This window comes from Marmota flaviventris, chromosome 12 (assembly GCF_047511675.1).
Source record: "Marmota flaviventris isolate mMarFla1 chromosome 12, mMarFla1.hap1, whole genome shotgun sequence".
NCBI lineage: Eukaryota > Metazoa > Chordata > Mammalia > Rodentia > Sciuridae > Marmota > Marmota flaviventris.
In genome coordinates this window covers 77,234,002-77,255,659 of record NC_092509.1, presented here as the reverse complement: position 1 = coordinate 77,255,659, position 21,658 = coordinate 77,234,002, and the positions used below count along the sequence as shown (strand labels likewise).

The 21,658-nt window shown below is 47.8% G+C and overlaps 1 protein-coding gene across 6 annotated transcripts in view; it reads right to left on the bottom strand.

Annotated features, from left to right (window-relative positions):
* Plekha6 (pleckstrin homology domain containing A6) overlaps window positions 1–20,569 on the bottom strand; it is a 77,972-nt gene extending 57,403 nt beyond the window's left edge. For all 6 annotated transcript variants that reach the window (XM_027945614.2, XM_071600152.1, XM_071600150.1 and 3 more), the window contains exon 1: window positions 20,253–20,569. The gene's annotated coding sequence lies outside the window, so the exon portion shown is untranslated. The remainder of the gene's footprint in view (window positions 1–20,252) is intronic.
* Window positions 20,570–21,658: the final 1,089 nt, after the last annotated feature.

The window sequence follows — 21,658 nt, the reverse complement described above, 5'->3', positions numbered from 1 at the left end:
AACCAACCAAGGGGCCTCTGAGCAAGGGAGCCGGTGCATAGATGGCCCCATGAAGCCCACCCACCTGGGGACAGTCAGTCCTCTCTACTTCTGCAAGTGCAAGATGGAACCCAGCTAGTCGCATTTATGGCTGACTCTTAATACCAGGCCTATGGGACAGTGTGCCCGTTCCTCTCCTATACTCTACTTCCCTCTCTTTCTTGGCCTCAGATGCCCAAAAACTTGGCTGCTCTTGCTCTTGCCCTGCCGAGCCTAGGGGCTGGCACCTCCCCTCTGATTGCGCCTGGTTTCTGTTTGCCTATCCGGCAGCCCAACCAGAGGAAGCACCAAGTGACAGCCACCAGCGGGATTGGGTTGACTCTCTCTCAAATATGTCTTCAAGACTGGCCCAGGGAGCAGCGTGTTCCTGTCCAACAGGCCCCTTAGGGCCGGAGTCCCTGTCGAGGTCCAGCCTAACATCACCATTATGTCATCCAATCTTTCTCCTCCCAAGAAGGACAACAAAAGGGCCCCCAGCAAAGGGAGGGGGTAACGTCAACATTTCTCCTTTGAGGGTCTCATTCTTGTTCTCACATGAGCACATGTTGAGTAGAGACCCGCGCGATCCCATCAGCTGAGGAAAGCCAGTGTGTCCCCCTCCTCGCTCCTCCTGCAGAGCCGAGGGACCCCTGCGCACACGCCTTACTCAAGCCTGACATGTCACAGGAAGGTGTCACAGAGAACAAATGCTATAGAAAGTGAGGAGATAAGGGTCACTCAGGGAAGGGGAGGAAATGGGGACGACAGAAATCGAAACTCCAAAGATTGCTTCTCTTTCTGGCTCCCCAATGACAACTTTGTCATTGGGGGTGAAGAATTCACCCCTAGCTCTCTGCAGTCACCCCGTTCTGTCCCACCTGTCCCTCTCCACAGTGGACTGTGGCCTTTGCAATAGTACACTGTCCTAGCCAGCCATGGCAGGGTCCCAGGAAATCAGCCCAGAGAGAGACTGATGCTGCTTCTGCCCAGAGCTCCCAAGCCCCTCTCTGGAGACAATGGCTCAGAGGCGAGGGAAGAGCCGGTCTCCAGCTTTGTGTGCAAGGGTGGCCACAGGAAACCATTGTCTCTGTCGCAGGACAATGCCTGTTTGCACCTCCAGCTTCAGGGCTGAGGAGTTCAACCCTTGGACAAAAAACGATTCTGAAAATTTTCTTCAAATAAATAAGAGTGATTCTAAAATCCCGCCCCGCACTGAGACTCTGCATCTGGAAGTGACAAAGGCCAGCTCTTGCTGGTGGAATGGGTCTGTCTAGTGCTTCCTCACCTGCTTCAGAGTAACCCGGACAGACAGACAGCGGACAGATAACCATTTACTCACCGGCTCTTCTTTGCGTCCCCTCTGCTGTCCCTAGCCCTGCCTCCTTCCACACTCAGGAACAGGGGAAAGGTTTTCCTTTAATGCTCACCAGGTCCCTGGTGGGGAGCAATCATTAACAGCCACACATGCCGCCCGGCCTTAACCCCTTCAGTGCCAGGTTGCGTCACATTGGCTGGTGGACCACCCTGTCCCATTTGCCCAGCCCCGAAAAAAAAGTAGCGACTCCTACCTTGATGCCATTCACCTGAGTAATGCCGCTGCCTCCCATGTGAGGAGGGAGCACCCTTTAGTCCCACCCAGGCCGCCCTGCCTGATTGGAGCACACTCCCAACCTGAGGCACTGGGCTCTGGCATGATGCCCAATTGGATGAGCCCACATTATGAAATATTTGCCTGGCAGGCCAATAGAGAAACCAGGATCTGGGGGAGGGATGATATTTTTATTTATTCCTGGAGGAGGAAGAGCAGACAAAGGTAGTCATGGCATCCCCAGGCCCGGGACAGGAAGCCGTGGCAGGACCATCTTCAGATCCACGGGACTGCCTTTCATTTCTCTATCCTGATGCAGAATCCTGGAGGGCTTCTAAGCAATTTGAGCTCCTGGCTGTTCAGCAAGAGGGCTTCTGTGCCTTAATATCTCCCTGCCCCATTCTTGAGTTTTGAGAGTGGAACAGGGAGTCGAAAGAGAAAGGAAGAGAAGAAACGGATTGACAGAGAAGGAATTGCTTGCATCTGCATGAACTGCAACCACAGGTATTCTTTACAGTTCTGAAGTTGCAGAAATCACTTTTGCATCTTTGGACCATGCAGAGGAAAGGTAGGCAGGGATGAGTAGAGACAAATTCTTTCTTGATCCCTTTAAAAATAGGAAAACGATTTGGGGAAATCTAAATCCAGCACGAAAAGTATCTTGGTGTAGGATGCATGCAAATCTATGCAGATATGTGCAAATGAGCAGCTCCAGGCTTGTCAGAGTAAATCCCTGCCAGGATTTTCCTAGTTTGAGGAAAATCTCCGATCCCTATATCAGAGCATCTCACTAGAGGAAAAAGAATTCAACAAACATGTATTTATTGAACATTTACTATAAAGGAAGCTGAGGGCACTTAAGTATAGCCTAGTTGAGTTTATTTTTTAAACCATGATCATAAATATGATAGGATGTGCACAAGAATACAAGGGCCCCCCCTCTACACACCCACATCAATACCCTCTTCCCCCTCCAGCCCCAGATGCGTGATTAGGCTGCTTCGCCTCTTGCCTGTCTTTAGTAGCTGGCATCTTCCTTATCGCCCCTGGTTCCTGTCTGCCTATCAGTAGACCAGCCACTGTGGCTCAGGACCCTGGTTTAAACCAGCCAGGGGGCCTTATCTTATCTCCTGGGCTGCATTCCCAATGGCCTGATGGCTGCTGGCCATAGTTTCTTAAAGAGGCTGCATCGCATTCCCATTCCTAACCTACTCCGTTTGCCCTCAAGAATATCCCTGAGGTCTGGGGGTGTTCTACCTGTGCAGGTCAGAGTTCACCACGCCATCCTCTTCTCCACCCTTTACTATAGGGCTGCTACCCAGACAAACTAAGACTTGAAAGATGCCAATGTTTGCACACAAACACCCTGCACCTCAGTATTTCCAGGTTCCTGCTCAGTTGACTTTTGAAGTAGGGGAGGAAGAGGTTCAGGATACAAGGTCAACGTAGAAAAATCACCTGTATTCCTATGTACTGAAAAATTAAAATTTTAATGAAAAATTAAGATTTTTAAAACCCCAATTTGTGTAACAAATATTAAACACTTAGGAATAAATTTGGCAAAAAAAAAATGTATAAGATGAACACTATAAAACACTGCTAAAATTAAATAAAATCTAAATAAAGGGAAAATGATACTGTTTCAATAGAAGACTCAATATTATTGAGTTATCTAATTTCCCCATATTTTTTTATAGATGCAATACAATCCCAGTCAATATCCCAACAGGATCTCTGGAAAAAAAAAAAAAAAAAAAAAGACAAGCTAATTCTAATCAAAAAACATTTTAAAAGAGGAATAAAGTTGGAAGATGTACACTCCCTGGCTTTGAAACTTACTATAAAGCCTCAGTAGTCAAGACAGTGTGGTGTTGGTATAAAGATATGTGTATATATAAACAGAAAAAAATAGAGCCTAGGAATAAACCTACATACATATGGTCAACAAGTTCTTTTTTTTTTTTTTTTTTTTTTTTTTGGTACTGGGGATTAAACCCAGGGGTGCTTAACCACTGAGCCACTTTTTATGTTTTAATTTATATTTTATTTTATATCCCCAGTCCTTTTTATATTTTATTTTGAGACAGAATCTCACTAAGTTGCTGAGGCTGGCTTTGAACTCATGATCCTCCTGCCTCAGTCTCTAGAGCCACTGAGATTACAGGCATGCGCCACCATGCCTGGCAGTCAACAAGTTTTCAACAAATTTCAATGGGGGTGGGGTAAGGGGTTGGTAAATGACAACCTTTTCACTACATGGTGCTAGAAAAACTGGAGATCCATATGCCAAACAAACAGCAAAAACCAAATACATCTTGACTCTACCATTTAAAAAGTAACTCAAAAGGGATCACAGACCTGAATGTTAAGAGCCCAAACTGTAAGATTTCTAGGGGAAAAGATGGGAGAAACACCTTAGTGACTTCAGGTTTGGCAAAGATGACACAAAATGCATCAACTATAAAGAAAACTCAATAAAATGAACATCAAGACATTGTTAATGAAAACGAAAAACCATAAAGACATCCTACAACATATAACTGACACAGGACTTATATGTACAACAAATGAAGAACTCTCGTGACTTGAGATTAAGATAGCAAACAACACCAAGAAAGAGACAGGAGTGTAAATTAAAGTCTATGAAAGATGCTCCATATCATTCAGGGAATGCAAATTGAAACTTCAGTGAGCCACCATTACGCACACACCATAGAACAGCCAAATTTCAAGACCACCATATGGCCAAGAACATGGAGGAACTGGAACTCTCATGGACTGCTGGCGAGATATAAATGGTGCAGCCACTTTGCAAAACAGACACTAGTTTCCTCAAAAGCTCCGCATACATCCCTACAACCCAGTGAGTCTTCTCTTGGGTATTCACCTGAAATAAATCCCAGCATATGTCCACACACACAAAGACTCGTACACCGAGATTCCTGTAATAGCCCCAAACTGCAAACCACCCAAATGTCCATGAACCCATGGATACAATACACGGGGTACATCTACACAAAAGCACACCCCTCAACAAGAAAGAAAACAAATTATTGATTACCAAAAACACAATCAATCTCAAAATAATTATGCGGAGTGAAAGAAGACAGGTCCTTTCTCCTCTTGGAAAGCACGTACTGAATGACTCTATTATAAAAAACTCTAAAAAATGCAAACTAATCTATAGTGACACAAAGCAGATCAGTGGTTGCCTGGGGACAGGGTAGAGGGAGGGATTACAAAAACGCAGGAAGAAACTCTGGGGAGTTACATTCATTCTCTTAATTGTGGTTATGGTTTCACAAAACATATCAAGTTTTTACTCTTTAAATACATGCCGTCTATCATGTATCAATTATACCTCAATAAAGTTATAATAAGCAAAAGCTTCAGACGAGCCTTGTATTAAAAAAAAAAAAAAGACCACTACTGTTTCCGGGGAGCCCACTGTGTTAGGTGGTGATGGAACACAGGAGAGGGAGGAGCCGGCAGGACTCCAGGCTTCCCAGATACCTGCTTCCCGCTGATAGAAATGCTGTGTGAAGGCAGATGAGCAGGAGTGTGAGCAGCCTGTGTTCCTCCCTCTCATGAGTTTGGATCAATGAATGAGGCAGATCTGAACATGGACTTTATAAAAATAAAGGACGTTATTTGTTTACAAAAGGGGGAATGTCAAGTCAAACCCTTTACCCGTTCACAGAACTCTCTCATTATCTCATTTGATTCTTTCAGATCTTATATGAGGCAGGTAGAAAAGTACTACCACTTGCATCTCACAAAACTACACACCTCTGAAGCTCAGTGAGGTTAAGGGGCTTTGCTAAGACAGCCCACCCTGGGGCCTTCCTCCTTGACAGGTGAGCACCCTGACACTGCTCCACCGTCCACTAGACTCTGGGAGCCAGGAGAGGGTGGAGGGACGTAGCTGGCATGACAGCCTTGCTGGGGGACAGATCCTGTGAAAGGCCCCCCCCAAGGCCCCGCGGTTCATGGGGCATGCTAGGGACAGAACCTCAGGGTCCTTGGAAGCATAAGAACAGCAGCAGACCTGAGGTCAGAACAGGTTCAATTTAGGGAACCATTGTGATGTTAGGACAGAGAGCACTAGTAGGGTGAGGGGTCCCCGAATCTAATTAGATCACACATCTGATGGGAAGAGAGGAAGAAAAACCAACCAACCACCACTCCCCCAGCGGAAGTCTACTGGGTGTGGAAGCAGCTGGAAGCTGTTAGCTCCCAGCCAGAGGCCCTTGTACCATTCCTCTCCCTCCTCTTCTCCCGGTCCCCACCCTCCCTCCTCCTCCCTTCTGGCCCAGGACAAGGACAGCAGCTGGCTGGGCCCCACCTCTCTTTCTCCCTTGTTCTGAGAATGGGATGATGGGCAGGAGAGAACCCACCCTGTAGACCACAGGGGCACGAAGCACAAGGGCACCCAAAAATTCAGCAAGCATGATTTATACTATTCTCCAGGAGGGGTGGTGCACCCCTGTAATTCCAGCTACTCAGGAGGTTGAGGCAGGAGAATCCCAAGTTTGAGGCCAACCTAGGCAATAGACTCTGTCTCAAAATAAAAAAAGAAGGGTGGGAGGGCCTGGGGATATATGTGTCAGTGGTACAAAGCTTGCTTATTATACGTGAGTTCCTGAGTTCAATCCCCGGAACTGGGGGGTGGGAGAGTGGGGGGAATGATTTATACTATTTTTGATGCAATCTTTTGGTTTGTTTTTTCAGTAATAAAGTTCAAACCCAGGGCCTCATGCATGCTAGGCAAGGCTCTATAGTGAGCCACATTCCCTGAACTGGCACTTTGAAAAAGTAATACTTAATCAATGTTGCCTTTAAAAAGATAAATACATATGCCCATGCAGTAATAAAAATGTCAGTCATGGTGTGCTCAGAAGGCTGAGGCAGGAGGAGCTCACGTTTGAGGCCAGCCTTGGCAACTTAGCAAGACCCTGTCTCAAAATCAAAAATCAAAAAGGGCTGGGGTATAGTCAGTGCTTGCCTGGCATGCTCAAAGCCCTGGGTTCAATCCCCAGTATGGGAGGAAAAAAAAAATGAATGAAATGCTTGCATTAGGTTGATATTTTAAAATATGCATTAAAGTATTATTAATCTTGATTACCCAGCTTTTTTGGCAAACTGTGTCTTAAATTTCGTGTCCAGAGAGAGTGCCCTAAGCCTCTCACCCTAGTAGTCAGGCCTGCTCAAGGATGGGAGAGGGAGAGAGGGAAAAGAAAGACTGGACAAGACCAGGAAGGCCCAGATAAGATGTGTGCTCTTAAAGAAAGGTCCATCCATGAACAACGAAGAAAAGCCGAGGGACTCGCCCAGGTTAACCTGAGAGAGCAAAGAGACTCGACCCTGAATTAGATTCTAAAATGACATTATTAGGACACTTGGAAAAATTTAAACATGAACTGTATGTTAGAACAGTATCAGTATTAGATTTCCAGAATTTGCTAATTGCACTGTGGTTATGCAAGAGGCTGTCCTTGTTTTTATAAGGAAAAAAAAAAAAAAGAGGATGATGATGAAGGAAGAGAGACCAAAAGGGTGACAGCTGTCTGACAGCTGCCTGAAGCCAAACACTCTGCCCTGTGCAGCCCGCAACTCCTCCAACTGCAGGCAAGCCTGGAGGAGAAGTAGGAGGAGATGGTGGCGGCAAGAAGTCTCTTGGAGGCAGGGGATTGCAGGGCTGGTTGGACATTTTCCTCCAGAAACAACTGGATTAGTCTTGAATTCCCAAATTACTCCTCACCCTCCCAAGGAAAACTTGACAACTTGCACAGAAAGGAAAGGAGATCAACACCTCACCAAGCCAGGATGCTAGCAAATTCTCTGCTAACCTCCAGAGATAGGTACCGCTGTCTTATTCTTTGAGGAGGAACCGGAGGCCAGGTAACCAGCCTTAGGCTACATGGTTAGGAAGTGAGAGAGAACAGGGATTAGAGCCCAGGACACAGTCCAAAGCGGGCTCTCTTCCCACTTGATGTTAGTTGTGCAACTTGAAATTCCCTTCTCATGCATCATCCTACCAACTAATCCTTCCGTTTATTTTCACTGCACTGAATTCTGCATTCGTCTTGAGATTTTTGGCTGTGGAGCCAGACTGTCCCTGTTCCAATCGCAGCTCCGGCAGTTACTACCTAAGGGACTTCGGGTGAATGACTTACCTCTCTCTGTGCTCTATTCCTCCAGCTGTCAAAAGAAGTCAATAGAAGGACCCACCTCGTGGGTTCATTACAGGATTAAGTGAGATTATACCAGTGGAGAATTCAAGGGAGCTGCTGGCACTTAATAAATGTTCAATAAATGCCAGTAATCATTATCGTCTGCCTGCATCTGCCTTGAACTGTTCACCTCTAGGAGACAATGACCTAATTTTGACCAGATTATAAAACCCTTCACCACACTGTCACATAAAGATGGATGTTTAGTAATTGTTCCTAAGGAAATCATCCATCAAGATGGCACAGAGATTCCTAAATCTAGTTTGTGAAGCCTTTAAAACCCCAGATCAAGTGATGGAAAGAGGCTGTCTAGGAACAGAATAATCGGCACCTGGGAATCTCAAACAGGAGGGAGGTCTGCCTCTAGTCCCTTTTTTCTTTCTTTCTTTTTTTGGTTCTAGGTTTTGAACCCAGAGCACTTAACCACTGAGCCACATCCCCAACCCTGTTTTAATATTTTGAGACAGGGTCTCGCTGAGTTGCTTAGGGCCTTGCTAAATTGCTGAGGCTGGCCTTGAACTTGCAATCCTCTTGCCTCTGGCCTTCACATCAACTTGCCCTGTGTGCACGTGTGACCGCTGGCCCACACTCGCAGCTGGGATTACAGGAGTGTGCATGCATGCCCGCCCTGATGCCTTTGGAACTGGGACGTAGACTTTTTCTTCTGTCACGTCTTACTTGGAAATTAAAAAGCAAGTGAATTCTAGGAGCATCATCACTGGGCACAAAGAATCTCAAGTTCTAGTGCTCTTGCTGTTACCCGTGCAGCTCTATCACGTAGACAAGTTCTTGTTCCCTGGGGGCCCACTGGACACAAGGGAGGGAAATGAGTGGCCCCTAGAGTACATGAGAGCACAAAAGAAGCCACCCAAAGCCTGGGAGCTTTGGGTTCTTCTGGAAAAACCTCTCTCCAAAGGCCAACTGCTCACCTGAAACCCTCTCTCCAGCTGAGAGGGTTAGATTAGGCTGGGAGGACTCACAGCCTGAGCAGGAGAGTAAATTCGGGGATCCTGTGCCTAGAGGGCGGAAGGGGGTGGGCAGGGTGGCCAGAGGTCACGTAGCAGTCAGACTTCCCTCCAATGTTCCCTCTGTGACAGAGGCAGAGGGGGAGCAGGGCAATTTTCTAACTATAAACAGACACTCAAGAAGCCCCAAACCACATGCGTGCACATGTGGGGACAAGAGGGAAGCATAGACACTCCAGGACGAATGTGAGCAGGGGACAGGGCTGTGAGGAGGCAGCGTGAGGCCAGGAGGGGTGGGTGTGTATCTTTGATGCCCGGATGCAGAAGCAGAGACAGGCGTGGTGAGGCCTAACCCTTACATGATGTGGGGTCCTTATTAAGAAAGAGACTACAAATACGAATTTATGTGTCAGAACCTTGGAAAGGGCCAGTGCCAGTGAGGGACCTCAATGAGAAGCCACGTTACTTCACATCAACTTACAGCCTGCCCCGTGTGCATGAGTGACCACTGGCCCACACTCGCACACGTGTGTCTCCGTGAGCCTCCCTGTCTCTTTCCAACGCTACTTCCTCTCACTCAGTGCTCTGCCTGACCTGATTATTTTTAAATGGCACAGAGCATGAGCTAGAATTCCCACACCTTGGAATTCAGTTCCTGTGCCCCTCGGTGCCGTGGGTGTCCCATCCCACCCTCTCCAGTATACTGCATCATGGCCATCTCCCTGGTCCACATGTTTGGCTACAATCAGCCCCACCTTCCCCAAAGGGCACACACAGCAAAGCCCTCCAGGCTGCCAGAAAGGGGGAAACCACAGCTCTCCCCACTGCCGGGCCCTGCATTCCAGCCCTGCGCCCAGAGACTGACCTTCTCTGTGGCTGGCTGCAGATGTGTCTGTGTTACAGAAATAGTCTAGCTCCTGGGCCTCTCCAGGCCCTCCTGCTGCTCCGCTCAGAGACTCCCCCACCTCACTGGCTCCAGGGAAGTCAGGCAAGATGGGAGGAAGGTAGTTCTGCGGCGCCCTCCCACACAGCCCTAGGAGCACAGCCAAGCAGGGCCTGGGGCCTGCCTTCTGCCTGCTCCTCCAGCCCCGGGACTGCTGTTCCACATCTGCACACGTGGTAGATGGAGGTGAGAGATTTAGGGAGTGAATATGGAAGAGGACAGAATATGGCACAGCATCATGGCAGCTTCTCCTATGTGACCCCAGGAAGGTGGGGTCGGGTAGGCATATGGTTCTCACCACCCACAGAGACACCTCCACATCCCTCCCTCCCAGCCACCAGCTCCACTGAGAGAGAAATTAAAAGAATCGGCAGGGTAGAGATATAGATAGATTCCGATGGAGGAAGTCACCGACTGACTAATGCATCCTTCTTCCTAAAAAAAAAATCTCCTGGCTCTAACAACATTTGTCTGTGATGTGCCATTTAAACTTCTGGTAGCAGAAAACATGCTTCATCTAAATGTGAATTGTTTTTCTCTTGTTGAAAAAAATCTTAGGGACGGGGTTGTGGCTCAGTGACAGAGCGCTTGCCTAGTCTGCATGAGGCACTGGGTGTGATCCCCCACAACACATAAAAATAAACAAATAAAATAAAGGTATTGTGTCCATCTATAACTAAAAAAAAAAGAAAGACAAAAATCTCAGAATAAAGATTAATCCTCGTCCACCTCTAACTTTCCTCTTTCCGTCAAGAAATTCTACTACGGCCATTTGAGCTCAGCACAGCTACAGAGGACAAGAGCCCTGCCCTGGAGAAGCTCCATCCACTGGGGGCCTCCTCCCAGCTCACCTGGGATAGAACTGTTTGACTTCCTCATCAGAAGGGAGAGGAGGAAGAATCTGCATCCTAAATTTGCATCCTGCTCAGCTCCTTGGGAGCACTGGGGCTTTGGACAAGTTACTCAAACTCTTTATGCCTCAGTTTCTTAGCTGTAACCTTGTACCTCGTGGGATTTGTTGTGAGAATTCAATGACTTCCTACACACAGAAAGCTTTAAACAATGCCCGTGACAGTTAATGGCCATCATCATCTCAGTCTCCCAAGCTGTGGGACATCAGAAACATAGGAAGTGAAATCCATCCCCCTTTACATTGCTAATTGTGAGCTTGTTCATTGTCAAAGATCAAAAAAGACTTGGGGCTCTTTGCCTATCTGGGTTACCCAGCCCCCCCCCCCAAGCTCCATTAATGTAGGTAAAGGAGGGACGATGGCATCTTGGCCTACGATCCCTTTGTTGTCCTCTTCCTATACCTCGTATCTCCCCAGCCCCCCTGACCTCCCTGAACCTCCACACCTTTCTTATGGTCCGAACTTGATTGGGTTTGTGGAGCATGGGAAAGAGAAATCTAGAAGAGCGCTCTCTGCCATTTCTGTATGCAGTCAGAGGCTTGTCTTTTCTCTTCTCTGGGGTTTCTTTGGATGAAAGGTAGCGGCCATCCAGAAAGGTGCCAAATTCCAAATCCCCTTCACCTAAACTCTTGTCTTCTCATGCAGAAATAATATCTTTTTTTTGGGGGGGGGGATTACTGGGGATCTAACCCAGGGGCACTTTACCACTGAGCTACATCCCCAGCCCTTTTTTGTTTTTTTTATTTTGAAACAGGGTCTCACTAAGTTGCTGAGAGTCTCACTAAGTATCAAGGCTTAGTGAAATCCTCCTGCCTCAGCCTCCCGTCATGCAGAAATAATTCTATCTTCATTAATTTGGTCCATCTAAAAGATGGGGGCCTCAATCCTCCTCTAAGCCCAAGATGGAATGAGAGACCATAGACGAATTCAATTACATTATGAAGGACTGAATTTAGAATCGGTGATGAGCTTTCCAAATGTGAAGTGATTGGACGTTGACTCCCTGGTGTCTGAATCTGCTATGAAGGACTTAGATAAAACAATAGCATTTTACCAGTGGATAGGGTAACAGGTGGGACGGCCACTGTTTCAGGCTCTGCCCATGGGGAATGGCAGTGACATAACCATGTCCTGGCTCCTTCAGTCACACTGCCATGCTATCTACTAGACCTTGTCAGTGGTCAACATCAGACAGCAAAAGAGCTGAGCATGAGAGGCCAGGGGTGTAAACTCTCCAAGCCAAACTCATGTATGCCCCTTTCTAGAAACTGCCCCCACCCCAACATCCACAGTTACCATGGAAATAGCCACATTCCCAAAACTCGGGACTGTCTTGGTTACCACTTGTGCCATTCTCTTGGTTATCTGGTACACCCTGTGATCTCAGCTCAGCCAAAATCTCTCCCCCAAGATGAGAACCAGGATTGAGAGAGAAGAGAGATCAGTCCTTTTCCAGGTGACCCCACTGGTCAACCTGGACACAAGGGAAACAGCCTCCCGTCTCTCCCACCCTGTGGGCTGACCAGGAAGCTGAAAGTCCTCTCTGCAACCCGCAAAAGGAGGGAGCCAGCCGAGGTCACGCCGTGGCATATGGCTTCTTGGTTCCAATTCGTTCCTGTGGAGTACCCTCATATTAAATCTCCACTGGGACTTTAGATGTGTCTGTGTTACAGAAATAGTCTAGCTCCTGGGCCTCTCCAGGCCCTCCTGCTGCTCCGCTCAGAGACTCCCCCACCTCACTGGCTCCAGGGAAGTTTTGAGTGGTTTCTTAACTTGGATCCAGAAGACTCCCCTCTAATACCAGGGAAGGGATCAGGTGACTTCTAGAAGACCCAGCATCTCACCTCAACTTGCCATGCACGGTCAGTATGAGGGAGAAACGAGGCAAATGGGAGGAAGAAGGAATAGGACTAGGAGTTCTGGGAGGTCTTGGTTTCCCTATGGGCCAAGCCATCTGGGAGGACAAGGATGGAGACAGGGTTGAGAGAAAGCAGGCAAGCTCACTACCACCGCATGGAGAAGCTCCAGGTATGCACCAGTGAGAGGGAGCTGGCAACAGGAGACGCGGGTTGGCCCCAAGATCCCCAGGTGCGTGTAGTAAGTCATTGACTCCTGCCGGCTGAAGGACTCAGGGAAGGCCGAGCTGGTGGCTAGCAAGCGGACAAAACTTTGAAGCATATTCCCAACAATGGACAGCCGTCACCGAGAAGAAAGTCGTGCATTCTTTCCAGTACTTTCTAAAGTACCTGGGTCCTCTGCTGTTTTAGAACCCCACAATTCTCACAGGCCAATGGGCCCAGTCTGCCCCTCAAGTGTTCTTTAGGAAAGTCTACTTCCCTGGCACCAATGGTCCCTTTAAGAAGATTTCCGCCCCAACCCCCCCAACTGTTCTCTAATTGGCTGGAGCAGATGTTCCTTGTTCCTATGGCAACTAACCTACCATCCCTCCTAGTGGGTATCTTCCTAATGAAGGACACAGCACAGGCCACTCTCCTCCAGACCAGCTGGCACTTCTGCTGCTTAGAGTTCACTGACAACAGGCTCCTCTCTGCAGAGAAGCACCGTGGACACATGTGCCTGCCTAGAGAGGGTCCAAATCTGACCTGACCTAGGCATGAGCCAGAGATGGCAGTGGCTATCCAATAGCATCCAGAGGGATGCTAGAGGGAGGTCATCTATACCATTGCCCACGCAGCAGGCCCATGTCCATCTTTCCAATGAAGTGTTATGTTCGGCAGATTGAATTAGCACTTCCTCTGACGTCTTTTCACATCATTAATGAAGACCAGTGAGACCCCCTAATTGAATTCTCCCTATCCCAAGCTGCACATCACTCTCATCCTTATCTGGGGATTGTGGTCCTAGCACTTGGGCCCTCTCTCCAGATGCTCTGCACTCTGAATGAGACTTGTGCAGCCAGGAGCCGGTGGGGAGGCAGGAAGCACAGAACATTCCATTAGCTCTGCACAGGGGCCCCCTCCACTGTGGATGATGATTCCCTCACTCAACCCAACTTGACCCCATTTGTTCTTGGCTCTCTCAGCCCCCACAAAGCCAGCTGGATTCTTCTTGTAAAGCCACAAAGTTGACTGAACTTTAGCTTCCTCTCTTTGGAGCTTTTTAGCCTACTGAGGTCCCAGCACTCAATGTATAAATAAGAATGAGTCAATAAATGATCCCTTCCAAATGTGCAGAAAGTGCCTCCCGCCAGAGGAGACGCCAGATTTGGAGCTCCCCGGCCCCACCCTGGATGTTTCTTCGCTCCTTCCAAAGGAGGCAAGATCCCTACCCTGAGGAAAAAGTCTATAGACAGACAGACCTGGAATCACAGCTTGGCCACTTGCCAGCTGAAGGGCATTAGGCAAGTCCCTGATCCCCTGAGCCCCAGCTTCCTCATCTGTAAAATGGGAAGATAATTCCAACCTTTTAAGATTATAGGAGGCAACACAGAACCACGGTGCTTTCATAGCATTCCAAAATCCACAGACAGCTAAAAACAAAGTGTTTTTTTGTTTTGTTTTGTTTTTCCTAACTCAGCTGGCAGCAAAACCCAACCAGACTTGAACCTATCTGGCAGCAGAACATAACCTGACCTGGTATGAGACTCTATGTATCCCACTTACGTGACTCTTTAGATAAGTCTTGCTGCAGCATTATTAAAATGTCTGATGGTGGAGCTGCTCAGTGCCTGCTGGAGGCTTTATGTAATACACAGTATGTACCATGTACTGAGCTAAGCTCCACAGGCCCTGCAAGTTTCCAATAATGAAGTGTAGGACTCTATAACCACAGCTTAGTCCCCAAAGACAGGGATTTCAGGACAGTCCCCAGAGTGATTTAAGCTAAAGATACTGACACTCATGACAGCCATTCAAAGCCCCTTGCCTCACCTCCAACCTGGAGAGGATCTCTGGGTTCCTGCAGCCCGGAGCTGGCTCCCTGGAACGCAAGTTGGTATGGGGCAGGGGAGACGATCCAAAGACCGGCCCATAAAACCCTGCTGCTTTTCTACGCCGAGCAGGGTAGAGGCAGTGTGTTGTTATTATTTGGTTGGACTTCAGGTATAGACATGCCTCGGGATTCCAAACATGCCTCCCGACTCCCCACCTCACTGGGCTCCCAGCCCTCTCTGCCCTACCACCCCACAGCGTCATCCGCATCACCTATTCCCAAGAGGAACCCCAGGGGCATACGTGACCCAGCCAAGGACACACCATGAGAAGGGGGATCTGGGTTTGCAGGCACCTGGACAAAAGGAAGGAAAAGCTTCTGAGTGTGAGGGTGACGAGGAAGATGGGACTCTGAAGGTGAGGGGGGGGACAGACACATGCAACATACAGTGGAACAGGTTTGGCATGTTTCTCCTGATGCCATCTCATGGCCCCGGGAGGCTTTTAAAATGAGAAACCAGTCCTGGTCAATACAGTGAACAACCTTGGGCAATTCCATTCCTCAGATCTCTTGGCTCTAGCCAGACATGGTAGGAACTGGTGGGTCACTGTATGACTCAACCTTCTCGGAGGCACAGTCACCTAAGTGGGCTTCTCATTTCTGACCCTGGATCTGCCAGATACCCAGCCAGGCTCCATCCTGCCACCTTAAGCCACCTTCCAACAGACAGGCAATCGAACTGCGGGAGACTTGCAGTGCTGGCTGAGGTAGGGGACGCTCTTCTCTCAGAATGGTCAGGTCTACCCTATGTTCTTGGAGAGTCTCCACTGTCAAGTGGAGCACTGAAGCAGGCAGAGTTAAACATCAGACTGGTGGCAATCCAATTCAATTCCCTCATCTCACAGACGAAGCATCTGAGGCCAGAAGATATGGACGAAGTTGCCCAAGACCACAAAGCAAGTTAGAGACAAAGATGGCCCAGGAGTGGCAATATGATTTCTATGGCCTACCCATGATAAACCCAGGATGTCTTTAAAGGTCCCAGTCATGCCAGGCATGGTGGCACACGCCTATAATCCCAGCAGCTCAGGAGGCTGAGGCAGGACGATCCTGAGTTCAAAGCCAGCTGCAATAACTTAAAAAGACCCTGTCTCAAAAAAAAAAAAAAAAAAACCCACAAATGTCTGGGGATATGGCTCAGTGGCTAAGTGCCCCCAGGTTCAATCACCAGTACCTAAACAAACAAAACCAAATAAAAGGTCCGTGTCATGTCCTTGACCTTTGCATTCAGAAGAAGCCAAGCTGGACGGTTAATACCTTCTACCCTTCTGGCTTGAGCATCTCAGAAAAGTACTATTTTTTTTTTTCTTTCAGTAATTGAGATTGAACCAGGGGCTGGCACACATTAGGCAAGTGCTCTACCACTGAGCTACATCCAGTCTTTTTAAAATTTTGAGACAGGGTCTCCCTAAGTTGCCAGCTTCACCTTGTCTTCTTCCTGCCTCATACCCCACAGCCCACCCCCGCCACCCCCCCACCACACCCCCCATAGTGGTAGGATTCCAGCATGCTTGGAAAGTGCAAAGAACTTCAACATGCACTTCCTGGATCCTTTTTCATTCGGGTCCCCCTCAGTTCATATGCACAGGTCTGTGGCATCCATCATCTGTCAGAGGTTCAGTCTGTGCTACGGTTCTAAGTGCCAGGCCCCCGGGTTGACCCAGCACCAACCAGAAACCTTGGGGCAGGGAGAAATCTCAGGCACCTTGGTTTGGTCTCCCAGATTAGAACCTGATGTTCCCCCTACTGGCTTATCCTACTTCTCTCTGCTCCCCGTCCCCCAAATTTAACAGCCTTCCTAATTTAGGAAATTGACTGCTTTCATGTTTCAGAACATGAAAATGGGGTGGGAAAATTAGAAAATTCTCTCCCAAAAAGAAGTTCCTGTGTTTTCTAAAAAAGGGCCTTGGGATGAACCTCAAAAAAAAAAAAAAAAAAAAAGAGCCTCTAGTCCAGTTTCCAGGGTGGTTTGAAACTAGTTTTTCCCTGAGAGTTTTCACTCATACAAGTCTACACACATGTGCACACCAATCCGTGTCTCAGGTCCTGGCAGCTGAGGATCTGCCTGGGGAATCCCACGTGTTTGTTACAATTCCAGGCCTGACTCCTCAAAGGTAGACCACTCAGACACTCCAGTGCCTCCAAGAGTACAGAGTTGGAAAAGCTACAGTCTCGACTCAAGAGCTCAAGTAGACCCACCACTTCAAAACCTGACACTGAGATTTTTTTTTTTAATGGCCTTGTCTCTTGACCACCTTGTTTCTGAATGACTGACAATAGACACAAAGGACCCAAATAAATGTAAAATACATCTTGTGCTGTTCCCAAAACACAGCCCACACATCCCCTTCTATCTTTTCCAAGGACACAAGGAAGATGACTTCCAACAATTCTAGAAGATGAGTGTGGGAATAGGAACTGGCAAGGCCCAGTCCACAGCCCCTCAGAGAAAGGAAGTCTGCTGCCTGTCATTCAGAACACAGGGGAAGAGGAAGCAGGGGCACATCCCTTTGCTGGTGGCCTTGTGCCAGAGACAAGAACTTCTTACAGATTCAGAATGTAGGAGCCAAGACTCATCATGTTCAAAGGACCCACAGAGAAAGAGTGATGGTTGCAAGATCAGATTTCAAATTTTTAGGAATCTGCTCCAAAGAGGCCTTATCAGGGAGTCTGTTTGGAGAAGATCCTGGAGGCAAAAATTTTTGGATTTCATGGACCAGTAAAATTTCAAAAAAAAAAAAAAAATGAAATTTGAGGAACCAATAGAAGGTTGCCAACTTTTTATTTTGCCAAATAAGGACATTTTAAAAGCCCAGCTACCATCTATTCTCACCATCGGTTCATGAAAAGAATCAGAACGCTGTAACCTCAAAATATTTTAGCTCATCTCCTATCTGCACAGAAATACATTTTAACTGAATACATCTTGCTTTCTGGAATAAATAAATAAATAAATAATCGAGTACATTTCCCCTGCTTTTCTCACAATGCCTCAGACTGGGGTAAACTCTGCCATGGACCAAAATTTGGGAATCAGTAGGCTAGACGAACTCTATGTCAGTTTTGGCTCGAGCCTAAGAACTAAAAGAAAACTCCTAATCCTTGGAGACTTAGACCTTCCCAATTGGACATGCGTGGAAGAGAGGGGACAGGCATACTATCTTTGCTTATGTGAAGACACTCTGCCAATTATAAAGCACGAACGCATGTTGATTATTGTATAAATCAAGTGTTCGTGTTTGGCAAGCATCTTCTTCCCTAATGGACCTCCCAAGTTTCTGAGAGCCCCTGAATTTTACCGTCCCCTAGGCCTGTTCAGGAAGGCATGCATAATTCAAAGAGAAGAAGGCAATTTGCCTCAAGCCAAGAATTATTGGAGGACTAGGGATGTAACTCAGGGGTAGAGCCTGCCTAGTACACATGAGGCCCTGGGTTCTATCCCCAGCACTGGGGTGGGGGTGGGGGAATCCAAGAAATAAAGTCAATTTATGGTGAGTGGCACAGACCATCAAACCAGCAATATAACATAAGCATGAAACCACTGATGTTATTTAACTGCACAATTTACGGCCCAGAGAAGACAGAATCCATCCCAGGGAGCAGTTTTTCCATTCTGCCTTTCACAGATTATGGCTTCCTTCTAATTACCCTGCTGTGGAAAGTATGGTGGATGAACAGGTAACAGGGACATACATATAAGAAGGACTCTGTCATGGGGCAGGGGGAAGTATGCCAGGTACACAGTGTTGCCCACTGGGTTAGGATTGGATCTTAATTCTAACCCTTGCCCTTCTGCTGACTAACCTCTGGCAAGAGTTAGAATTAAGATCCAACCTCTAATCCCAGCAGCAGCTTTTGATTTCTGTTTCCTTATCTGTACTGTAGGGACAAACTTCTCTCTGACTTCTTTACAGGACTGCAGCTAGTCTGGGCGATCCTAGGGGGAAGAAGCAGCTCCAATGCTCCCTGGGATCTCGCAGGGACACCTGCTGATTTGTACTTGACTGACAGTGGAAATACAAAACTGCTCTGCTTCTGAGCAAAAAAGAAACAATGCAATCAAACAAAAGATGGTTATGACTATCTGTTGTTCAAAATCACGCACAGCACCATCTACCAAACATACAATAATGCTGCAAATTCTATTTGGAAGTAGCTAACGATATAAATCTAAAAATTTTCTTAAATACCCAAAGTTTCAAAAATAACTGTACAAACTATTAATTATGTTGTCTAATAAACAGCAATGTGATTGCCTCCCAAATTCAACTGCACCGTCTGATTTCGTGTGTTCAAAATATGTTTTTACTGCATGGTGCCCAGCTCACATCATCTCATTATATTCAGAAGTGAGTAGGCGAACCCTGGTTTTCTCACCTATCCCAGATTATCTCTCTGCAGAGTTGAGATCTCTGGATGGGCTGCAAGTCTGGAATGCATCAGAGTTTAGGGCTCCCCAGCCCCCACTTCTTATTTCCTTTATAACCACCCTAGGTTTCTGCCTCCAGCTCTCTCCAGGACGCTCCCCTACCAAAGCATATCTCCCCACCCCAATCTGCTTTACAAAAACCACCTCCAGCCTCTTGCTGAGTCCCATTCATCCCCGCCCACCCACCTCTCTTGCTGGATCAGGCCCCACAGCATGTGCTGCCACAGGGCCAGCCACTGCTCAAATGGGTCTTGGCAGCTAGGCCAGGCTGCCCGCCCACCAACCCCCTGTACAAGGTAGTTCTCTGATCTCTGCTCCTTGCAACTGATAACACAGGAAATGAACAGAGAAGACAGAGCCGCATTCAGCCAGCCTCACCCACCACCCACCAATCACCTCCCCACCCAAATTTGTTTTCAGGCTGAATGCCAGCCCCACCCATCCAAGGCATTGGCCTCCTTCCTGTCCCATTCTGAGGCAGAAGAAAGTGCTCCTGGCGCTGGTCTGGGAGCTCAGAATTCTTAGGCTGGTTCAGTCTAACTGCACACGGAGCCCAGGCTGGAATCATACCGGTCACAGCGCGGTGGTGCACACCTGTGATCCCAGCAGCTCTGGAGGCTGAGGCAGGAGGATTGCAAGTTCAAAGCCAGCCTCAGCAACAGTGAGGCACTAAGCAACTCAGTGAGACCCTGTCTCTAAATAAAATACAAAATAGGGCTGGGGATGTGGCTCAGTGGTCGATTGCCCCTGAGTTCAATCCCAGGTACTTAAATAAATAAATAAAATAAAAACCCAGGGCTGACTCTAGGTTATGCATCTTCAGTGTGGACAACGTCTCTAAATTCTCTCTGCAACCCCTGACACCAAGTGAGGAAATATTCACATTCTATTCCAAAAATTAAAAATGTTCACTAACTTCTTGATGGGAAACCCCAGGAAGATGGACATTTATGGGATATTCTTATTTGTAAGGAGAGAAAGAGGAATGAAAGGAAAGAGGGAAAGGTGATTTGCATCCCAACTACGAAAGGGCATGCCCCAGACCCGCATGCGCATGCAACACACACACAGTCTCTCTCCCTCTTTCTCTGTCTCATCCCTTGCTAGGACATAGTCCTCTGTGTCCAGCACATGCATCTTTCTCCCTGGTCCTCCCCACAGGTTTGGGTAGCCCAGTTCTTTCCAGCCGAGATTCCCAGGAACCTCGATTTTACCTTTCATGCTGAAAGTCGGAACCCAACTAGGAGATGGCAGACGCTGACCAGGAAGCAAAGGAGCAAAACTCCTGGTGCAAGAACACTGCCCAGGGTGGCCGATGCAGCCCTCGTGCGTGAGAAGGAAGGAGACAGGGAGAGAGCCCCGGGAGGGAGAATTTCCCCAGCTCCCCAGCAAGACTCTGGTGTGGGCTCTCTCCCTGCTCCAGCACGGACTGAAAACCGAGGGCAAGTCTCCCCGGCAAGCTGGCTCTGAAATCTGAAACTGCAGGTTGGCTGGGTCCTACATAAACACACTCACACCCCCGGCTCCTGGAGCCTGATGGCTCACGCCCTCGCCTTCCCCTGGCTCCCACCCCGCCGCTCCTCGGTAACATCAGACAGCCCCCTAGCTGCAGCTCCTCGGAAAGCGAGCCACAGCGCAGGCACCCAGAGACCTGCCCAGCACTGTCTACTGCTTTCCAGCCCCAACGCCTCCTGCAGTTCAAGTGCAGGTACTTAATTCAGCAGAGCTTGGGATTGTGGAATGAGGGTGATAGGCAAGTTCCCAGCCTAGGCACAGAGATTGCAGAATCTTCTTCCAGATCAAGGAATAATATTCTCCTCTAAGGATCTGCCAAAGAGCTGGGTCTGATACATACAAAGGGCTAAACTTACCTTCCTCTCCTCTTCCAGTTTTCTGCATTTCACTCTTAGAGGACCATCTCTTTCCCTTATGTTTTCACCCATAATAGATTCAGGCTAGGTGAGAACAGGAAAAGACTGCAGCCGGCACGGTGACAAATGCCTCTTTTGCATATGAGACAGCTGGAACCAGAAATGGGTTGGCAAAGCCCAGGAGGGCTCCCAGCCCAAGGTGGTACCTTAATTGATACAAGGGAAAGAAGAGGCCTTATTGCAAATACACACTCACTTGAATCATTAACTGATGGTGAGAAAAAGGTCCCTTAACCTCCCTGAGCCTCCATCTCCTCATTTGTAAAATGAGTTAATGATGCAACCTCAGAGAGTAACAATTAAATAAGGAACTGTGTGCTGGGCACGGTGGTGAGCGCCTGTAATCCCAGCAACTCGGGAGGCTAAGGCAGGAGGATCACAAGTTTAAAGTCAGTCTCAGCAACTTAGTGAGGCCTTCAGCAACTTGACAAGACCCTGTCTCAAAATAAAAAACAAAAATGGCTGGGGAGGGCTGGGGTTGTGGCTCAGCGGTAGAGTGTAAGGCTGGGTTCGATCTTCAGCACCACATAAAAATAAACAAATTAAATAAAGCTACTGTGTCCAACTATAACTAAAAAAAAATTTCTTTTAAAAAAAAAAGGCAGAGGATATGGCTTAGTAGTTAAGCACCCCTGGGTTCAATCCCTAGTACAAAAAAAAAAAAAAAAAATCAGTGGTGAGGACCATGT